This window comes from Protobothrops mucrosquamatus, unplaced genomic scaffold (genome assembly GCF_001527695.2).
Source record: "Protobothrops mucrosquamatus isolate PMUCROS unplaced genomic scaffold, P.Mucros_1.0 scaffold3576, whole genome shotgun sequence".
Lineage (NCBI taxonomy): Eukaryota > Metazoa > Chordata > Lepidosauria > Squamata > Viperidae > Protobothrops > Protobothrops mucrosquamatus.
Window position 1 is genome coordinate 69,816 of NW_015389541.1, and position 9,845 is coordinate 79,660.

The following is a 9,845-nucleotide window of genomic DNA, read 5'->3' on the forward strand; positions in this document are numbered from 1 at the left end:
ACGAGTCACTCCCATCACCGCCCGCGCGGCTGCATTCTGGACTAACTGGAGCCTCCGAGTGCTCCTCAAGGGGAGCCCCATGTAGAGAGCGTTACAGTAGTCCAGGCGGGACTGAATGGGAAGCCTTTTTGATTTTTTTTTTAAATATGAGAACTGCAATCTAGAAGTGCATGCCTCTTTTCCCCACCTCTTACACCTTATTTCATGGAAAGCAATACCACTACCACTGGTTTTGTTTTTTTTTACCAGTGAAAGATTTTATACTTAGTAGGTAGATTTGTAAATGTAATCCACTCTTGAGGTACTTTTATCACTTTTGGTGGACATGTAAGAAGACGAAGACTTAATGGGATTGAATGTGTACTTTAATTCAGAGAATTCTTAAAGGTACATTTTTTTCTTCTAGGTTTGTCAGATAAGACGTTAGAGGAAAAAAAATAGGACTTCTATATGTATTTTTTGCAGTGGAACTTTTACAGATGGGGTGAAGGTTCGTTCTCCAAACCCTCATCCTACAGTCGAGCTACAGATATTCGCCACTATTGCTAACTTTTACAGATTGCCACAATGGGAGACTGGATGGCGAAGTTAATGGAACTGACTGAGATGGTAAAAGTAACTACACTGTGTGCACAATTATTAGGCAAGTTGTATTTTGGAGGATTAGTTTTCTTATTGAACAACTGCAATGCTCTCGGTCAATCCAAAATGCTAATAAACCTCAAACCTGACTGTTTAAGAAAGTAGAAGTGAGATTTTGGTTTCAGTGACCAATATAACTACCCTTCTTTTCAATAACACTCTTAAGCCTTCCGTTCATGGAGTTTGTCAGTTTCTTGATCTGTTGATGATTAAGGTTTTGTGCAGCAGCAACCACAGCCTCCCAGACACTGTTCAGAGAGGTGTACTGTTTTCCTTCACCGTACATCTCCTGTTTAAGAAGGGCCCACAAGTTCTCAATAGGGTTTAGGTCAGGTGAGGAAAGAGGTCATTTCATTATTCTTTCATCTTTAAGGCCTTTACTAGCTAGCCAAGCAGTAGAGTACTTTGATGCATGTGATGGAACATTGTCCTGCATAAAAATCAGGGTCTTCTTGAAAGATGCAGACTTTTTCCTGTACCACTGCTTGAAGAAAATATCTAATAAAAATTGGCAATAGATTTGGGAGTTGATTTTGAGTCCATCTTCAACCCGAAAAGGTCCAGCTAGCTCATCTTTAATAAAAGCAGCCCATACCAGTAACCCACCTCCATCTTGCTGGCGCCTGAGCTGAAGTGGACTCTGTGCCCATTACTGATCCAGACACGGGCCCATCCATCTGGTCTGTCAAGAGTCACTCTCATCAGTCCATAAAACCTTTGAAAAATCTGTCTTCAGATACAGTGAGGGGAAAAAAGATCCCCTGCTGATTTTGTACGTTTGCCCACTGACAAAGAAATGATCAGTCTATAATTTTAATGGTAGGTTTATTTTAAAAGTGAGAGACAAAATAACAAAAAAAAAAAATCCAGAAAAAACGCATTTCAAAAAAAGTTATAAATTGATTTGCATTTTAATGAATGAAATAAATATTTGATCCCCTATCAATCAGCAAGATTTCTGGCTCCCAGGTGTCTTTTATACAGGTAACGAGCTGAGATTAGGAGCACTCTCTTAAAGGGAGTGCTCCTAATCTCAGCTCCTGTATAAAAGACATCTGTCCACAGAAGCAATCAATCAATCAGATTCCAAACTCTTCACCATGGTTAAGACCAAAGAGCTATCCAAGGATGTCATAGACAAGATTGTAGACCTACACAAGGCTGGAATGGGCTACAAGACTATTGCCAAGCAGTTTGGTGACAACAGTTGGTGCGATTATTTGCAAATGGAAGTAACACAAATAACTCAATCTCCCTTAGACTGGGGCTCCATGCAAGATCTCATTTTGTGGAATTTCAATGATCATGAGAATGGTGAGGAATCAGCCCAGAACTACACGGGAGGATCTTGTCAGTGATCTCAAGATAGCTGGGACCATAGTCACCAAGAAAACAATTGGTAACACACTATGCCGTGAAGGACTGAAATCCTGCAGTGCCCACAAGGTCCCCCTGCTCAAGAAAGCACATGTACAGGCCCGTCTGAAGTTTGCCAATGAATATCTGAATGATTCAGGGGAGAACTGGGTGAAAGTGTTGTGATCAGATGAGACCAAAATCGAGCTCTTTGGCATCAACTCAACTCACTGTGTTTGGAGGAGAAGGAATGCTGCCTGTGACCCCTAAGAACACCATCCCCACCGTCAAACATGGAGGTGGAAACATGCTTTGGGGGTGGTTTTTTTGCTAAGGCGACAGGACAATTTCACTGCATCAAAGGCACAATGGACAGGGCGAGTACCGTCAAATCTTGGGTGACTACCTCCTTCCCTCAGCCAGGGCATTGAAAATGGGTTGTGGATGGGTATTCCAGCATGGCAATGACCAAAACACATGGCCAAGGCAACAAAGGAGTGGCTCAAGAAGAAGCACTTTAAGGTCCTGGAGTGGCCTAGCCAGTCTCCAGACCTTAATTCCATAGAAAATCTGTGGAGGGAGCTGAAGGTTCGAGCTGCCAAACGTCAGCCTCGAAACCTTAATAACTTGGAGAGGATCTGCAAAGAGGAGTGGAACAAAATCCCTCCTGAGATGTGTGCAAACCTGGTGGCCAACCACAAGAAACGTCTGACTTCTGTGATTGCCAACAAGGGTTTTGCCACCAAGTACTAAGTCATGTTTTGCGAAGGGGTCAAATACTTATTTCACTCATTACAATGCAAATCAATTTATAACTTTTTTGAAATGCGTTTTTCTGGATTTTTTTGTTGTTATTCTGTCTCTCACTGTTAAAATAAACCTACCATTAAAATTATAGACTGTCAGTGGGCAAATGTACAAAATCAGCAGGGGATCAAATAATTTTTTCCCCTCACTGTATTTCTTGGCCCAGTCTTGCTGTTTCAATTTATGTGTCTTGTTCAGTGGTGGTTGAGTTTCAGCCTTCCTTACCTTGGCCATATCTTTGAGCACTGAGCACCTTGTACTTCTGGGCACTCCAGGTAGGTTGCAGTTCTGGAATATGACAGCATTGGAGAATAATGGGTTCCTGGTAGCTTCACGTTTGAGTCTTCTCAAATCTTTGGCAGTTAATGTGCGTCTATTTTCTCAACACGTTTCTTGCAACCCTGTTGACTACTTGCAACAAAACGTTTGATGGTTCTGTGATCACATCCCAATATCTTAGCAATTTCAAGAGCGCTGCATCCCTGAAAGACTTTTCACAATGTTTGACTTTTCAGAGTCAGTTAAATCTCTTTTTTGGCCCATTTTGCCTGAGGAAAAGAAGTTGCCTAATAATTATGATATAGGGCAGGGATGTCAAACTCGCAATGTCATGTGACGTGTTGCGATGTATCGCGACTTTTTCCCCATTGCCAGAGCTGGGGTGGGCGCGATTTTGGCATGACATATCCGGCCTGTGGGCCGGCAGTTTGACACCCCTGATATAGGCTGTTAATCTCCTTAGGTCACACCCTCCTTCATTACACAAATACACATCACCTGATATGCTTATATCCCCTAAACATTCAGGTTTATACAGCTCGGGGATGGAAAATATGCATGAAAATGATATGGTCAAAATACTCCCTTGCTTAATAATTGTGCACAAGTGTATTAAAGAAACGTTTAACATTGTTTTTACATGGAAACCACTTTTGGACTTTTTGCTACAAACCAAAAGAAATTGAAAAAAATTGTGGCACATTATATGCAATTATAAACAAATTAGGATTTGATTATTAGAGATATTCATGATTATAGGAATACTGGGTTTTATTGAAATTTAAACCAAAAAATTCATGTAACTACTAAAAAAAGAAGCTATTTTTTTCTTACTTTTTTTTTTATTCCTTTGCACCTTTTCTTCTCTTCCCTTCTCTTTTTCCTTGTTAGTATTTTTTTGTTTGGTTGGTTTTTACATTTTATCTTTTATAGAAATTTAATATAGTAAAAAAAAACCACAATGGCTTATAATATAACCTTGATGGTTTCTATTAGAAACCCAGAATTGTACAACCTCTATTTTGTTTACTTGAATCTCAATAAATTTCACAAGTCAAACTATTTGGAACTATTTTTTTTAAACAAACATTGTCCAGAATAGGCTACAGATACATTTTATAATCAAACTAAAATTATTATTACTTCATCAAAAGATGGTTTTCATGAGGCAAGTCCAAAAGTCAAAATCGGAGCATAAAGTATATTCTAATACTTGCATTATTTCAATGTGTGATCTAATATATCACAGGTTTGAGTATCATTTCTAAGCCCTGATTAAGTGAACTATGCTTCTTAGTTAACTTAAAACCATTGTTTACAAGCCATATGGCTGAGTTCACCATATGCTCCAGTAAAATAAAACCCATAAAGTATGACTGGGGCAGTATAGGATTCCAGTCTTAGACTAATATGTGAGAAAGTCTGAAAAGATCTGGGCTATAGTTGACAACTCAAAAGAGGCTTTAGCTCCTGGATAGAGATTATATATATAGTCCGATGGGAGGGAAAGATGGATCTGTCTTCTTTATCACAAGTAGAACTGGATAGCCTTGCTTGTCCTTTAACCTTATTGTAATTTATAGGGTCTAATATATTTGATTCCAATTATAACAGTGATAGTTTAAAAAGTTAAAACCTGTAGCATAATGCTGTTTTTAGTAATTTCTATTTCGGATTTGAATAAGTCTTAAGCTGTTTACGAAGCCATTTAAACTTAAATAATTTCTGTATGCGATTAATCCTTTTGGCTACGTCTTTCTGCTTCCCTTTTCCGCCAATGAAGCGTTTGCATTATTGGTAATAATACTTCATTCCTCAATACAAGTGGTTTAACAATCAAATAAATAGCAGCAGGAACAGACCGACTAAGAATAAAAACAGGGCAAGGTAGCATTAACAGCTGAAAAAGCCGACATCGAAGAGTGCTGAAATGATGCTACCGATCAGTTAATATCTTATTTCTAGCTGAAAAGCAATCCTGTTGCTTTTTCTACAGCTGGGCTAACGCGATGGGAGAACAGTTACTTGCAACTGGCCATCTTTGTAACGCGATTCTTGCTCCGATCTGCATGAACTACACTTCCCAGGATGCACTCTTGTTACTCCGCCTTGGTGGCTTTCCAGCGAAACCTTGCAAAAAACGAAACCAAAGGTTGGCTTCGTCTTTCCCAGGCGAAGCCTTTCGGGGCTGTCCGTTGTGCAAGCGGTTGTATAGGTGTGCTTTTAGTGCTAACCACAAGGGACGGGTCGATTTATACGCTTGCTGTAGTTTCTCCACTGAGCTGTTTGTGGAAAGGAAACCTTAATACAATTTATAGCAACGACTTCTGTGTGGACCCCCGTCACTTTTCTGTAGGCAGAGGAAAGCAGAGGGTCGTAGTAAGATTGCGCACCCCAAAGTCCTGTCTGATGAAAGGCGGTTCTTTCTCGTCGGGACTGCACGTAGGAAGATACAATCGGCAACGCTAGTCTCAACCGCGAGTCATTTTAGCTTTATTACTATTATGCAAGTCAAACTTTGTTTAGTGTGGTGGAAAAAACAACTGGAGGCCACCTGTAAAGGGGGTGGCAGATAAATAATATAAATATAGATAATATAAATAAGGTATAAATATAGATAAATGTATATCTATATACGTTGTAGGGACTCCTGCTTGGGCAGGGGGTTGGACTAGATGATCTACAAGGTCCCTTCCAGCTATGTTATTCTGTTTTAAATAAGGGATATTTTAAATGTGTGTATAATTGCATATAATGTACCACAACAATCTGCATTTTTCTAGTTTCCAACCTGGATTTAAACTACAACCTTGATTGCTTGCAAGAATGAACATTTTGGTTTGGGGGGAGTGTACCTTTGAGTCAGTGTTGACTCGTGAAGACTGAAGAACCAATCAGAATAGAGTTGGAAGGGATCTTGGAGATCTTCTAGTCCAGTGGTTCTCAACCTTTTTAATGCCGTGACCCCAACCGGTCGTAAGTCAAGGACTAAACCGGTCGTAAGTCGAGGACTAAACGGGTTGTAAGTCGAGGACTACCCAACCGGTCGTAAGTCAAGGACTTTCCCTGCCCGGGAGCGCCGCACATGCGTGGTTCTGCTCCCTGCGCCGGCCGAGGCGTAGCTGGCAAGCGGCAGAGACGGAGCAGGCCGACCACCAGCTGGCCCAGCCCAAGGGAGGTAAGGCACCCGCCGGAAAAGGGGGAAAAAATGGCAGACAAAAAAATGGCAGACAAAAAAAATGGCGGACAGCCTTGCTTGGCGAACCCCATGAAATGGTCGATCGACCCCAAATGGGGTCCCGACCCACAGGTTGAGAACCACTGTTCTAGTCCAACCCCCTGCTCAAGCAGGAGACCCTGTATCATTTCTGACAAGTGGCTGTCCAGTTTCTTCTTAAAAACCTCCAGTGACGAAGCACCCACAACATCTGAAGGCAAAGCTGTTCCACTGGTTAATTGTCCTCACTGTTAGGAAGTTTCTCCTTAATTCCAGGTTGCTTCTCTCCTTGATTAGTTTCCATCCATTGTTTCTTGTCCTGCCTTCTGGTGCTTTGGAAAATAAGTTGACCCCCCTCTTCTTTGTGGCAGCCTGGACAGAACTCTGCAATTTTTGTTACAAGATTTGAACTGTAGCTACCTCATTCCTAGAATCTATGCTTGTCTTGATGAACCCTTATTTCTCTCTGCACTTTTCATTTATGATTTTTTTTGTATGTTTTCTTTGTATTAGGTTTTTTAATCTTTGTATTTTTAAACTTTAATAAAAATTATTATAAAAAAACCACACTTGCAAGAAATGTGAGCATTGCATTTGGGGGGGGAATCAGGGTGGGAATTAACCATATAACCTGACTACATAGGTTGAATAAGAAAGACCAGAAATATTTTCTCTACTTAAACTTCAATATATAATGTTATTGTTACATTAGTTACTTTAATCACCTTTTTAAAGTTAAATATATGCAGATGACAAGAATGTTCTATCACACTTAGCACAGATAATATTTAATGTTGAGACTCTAGAAAGAGTACAGAGAAGAACAACAAAGATGATTAGGGGACTGGAGGCTAAAACATGTAAGGAACGGTTGTTGGAATTGGGTATGTCTAGTTTAATGAAGAGAAGGACGAGGGGGGACATGATAGCAGTGTCCCAATATCTCAGGGGCTGCCACAAAGAAGAGGGAGTCAAGCTATTCTCCAAGGCACCTGAAGGCAGGACAAGAAGCAAGGATGGAAACTAACCAAAGCGAGAAGCAACCTAGAACTAAGGAGAAATTTCCTGACAGTTAGGACAATTAATCTGTGGAACAACCTGCCTCCAGAAGCGGTGAATGCTCCAACACTGGAAGTTTTTAAGAAGAGACTGGACAGTCATTTGTCTGGAAGGGTATAGGGTTTCCTGCCTGAGCAGGGGGTTGGACTAGATGACCTCCAAGGTCCCTTCCAACTTTATTGTTGTTGTTGTTTTCTATAAAAAAAACAGGGAATTACTAGGAACAGGAGGTAGAATGATATACTGAACCTATTTGTGGGTGCAAATTCTTATGGAAAAGAAGGAACACTCTTCTACAGTATGTCTTGCATTTTGTTTTTTAACTCTGCAAAGAGCTGCAGCATATAGCACTTAAACCTTGCAGGAGAACTAAATTAGTGTTGAAGGATGCAATGGAAAGAGCAGGAAGGGACAGGCTACAGATAAGTATTTTTTTCATGACAGAGGCAATACTACATGAAAAGTTAAAAATATAAATTGGGCATTCATTGACCTGCATTGATTTTTTCATTTAAGAGATCTCTGCTTTATTTTATATTAGTTCAAGAAAGCCTTATCCAAATTCCTTTTACCCCCTTCTTTTTGAAGAAAAATAAATGCAATACAGTATTTGGTCCTCTGGTACTGTTGGAAAACAGAAAAATACTCCAAACGTTATTTTGCAAATATACCGGTAGTTACTTCTATAGTATTTCCAAGGGATTGGAAAGAAAATTAAAAGAAAATAAAAATTAAAAAAAATACATTACAGTAAAAATAAAATACAGCTCCTAAATCAACAACAGCTATTATGCCACACTGGCAGCCAGCCAAAAGTGTCATCCCCTCTAAATAGTATCAGCAAGATAGGATTTACCAACTTTACTGTATATCATTTAAATAAATAATAATAAAATAAACCTGCTAGTTTAACAATAGCCACTAAGATAACTTCAGCCACTACAGTAAATAAAATGCTTGCCTTGCAGCAGTAATATAGCAGTAGATACAGCTGTTTGTCATTAACTTGACTACTTTCTATTTCCAGATACTCTAAAGGAAGGAAAATCTTGGAATAAAAAACCTTTGAAAACAATAAATCAACATGCAATATTGCTAAATATAATTAAAAGTTAGGCAGAGGATGGATTGTGCATGCCAACATACAAATGTCTACTGTACTTGTTAAGCAAAAACCGAGGGAACATTAAAGGCAAGCATGAGTCACTGCTTTATAGAGGGAAAAAAATGGTTTCTTGTTAGGCACACACGAGTTTTGCTCTGCTGGTCCTGCACACAACAGCAATGAGGAAAAACATCCACCCGTTGTGAAGTCCCTGGATTGTCATTCAAACTCCTGGGCCTTGAAAATTGATCATCAGAAGCGCAGGTGGCTTCTGAGGTACCAAAAGGTTGGTCACGTGACTGTGGAGGCCTTGTGAGGGTCCAAAAGGGTCCCTGCTTCCTATGTGGGCGAATCTTGCTCACATGATCATGGGACCACATTGGAGGGTCGTAATTTTGGGAGGCAGTTGGAAGCCTACTTTTGGGATGCTCTCGCTAATTTGAATGGACATTAAGTGTCCCGTTGAAAGTTGAGGACTCACTGTAATATTGGTGAACCAAAAATGCAATTTGGAAGAGTCAGATTCAGTACAACATAACATTAAATACAAGGTCCATTCTGTGATTGATTGCTTCAGGCACTTTTAAACATCAGAAGCTGACAAGAATTAGCATTGAGTTTAAATTAAAAGTTTGCAAACTCCCTTTGAACTCGTTCCTCCAGTCAAAGGAGAGAGAATTTTAAACATTTCGATTCTTGTCTTTTTGTGTTTAATTGCTTTCCTACAGAAGGGCCCGTAGGCACCATGGTTCTGCTTTGCTTTCTGAAACAAAACTCCAGTGAATAGATGTTAAGGACATCTTGTTGAGATATGAGGCAAAATTAACTTTGCAAAATGTCAGCTTTTTGCTTTCCGTGGGTGCCGCTCTCCTGATGTACCCATGATGCATCTTTTAACACAAACACCACCACACAGCTCCTGATGTTGAATGAGGGCATTCATTTCTCATGTAGTTTCTCCTTTTCCTCATTGCAGGTATTTTTCCTCTTACCTTTCTGAAGTGAAATTGGTGATGTTGTAAGATTAACATGGTGTGAAACCTCTTCACTTAATTGGCGCCCCTATACTATAAGCTCACTGGGGCCTCTATATTATAGGTTCTTTACCAAAACAGCAGAAGCATGTTCTGTTAACTATGAACAATGTTCTTGAATTCCCATTTCTACTGAGAATGAACCAATATAACACACACACACACACACAAGAGGCAGCGAATTATTGAGTTCTGCATACTCAAGACAGCGTAAGGCAGGCAGGTGGAGCATGAGGAAAAAAGAAGAAAATTCAAATACGAGAGCTGGAATTCAGAATCGATCTGAAAGTAAAGATTGCTCCCCTTCATGGACTTTTCATGTAAAGTCGAAAAAAATTGAACTTAT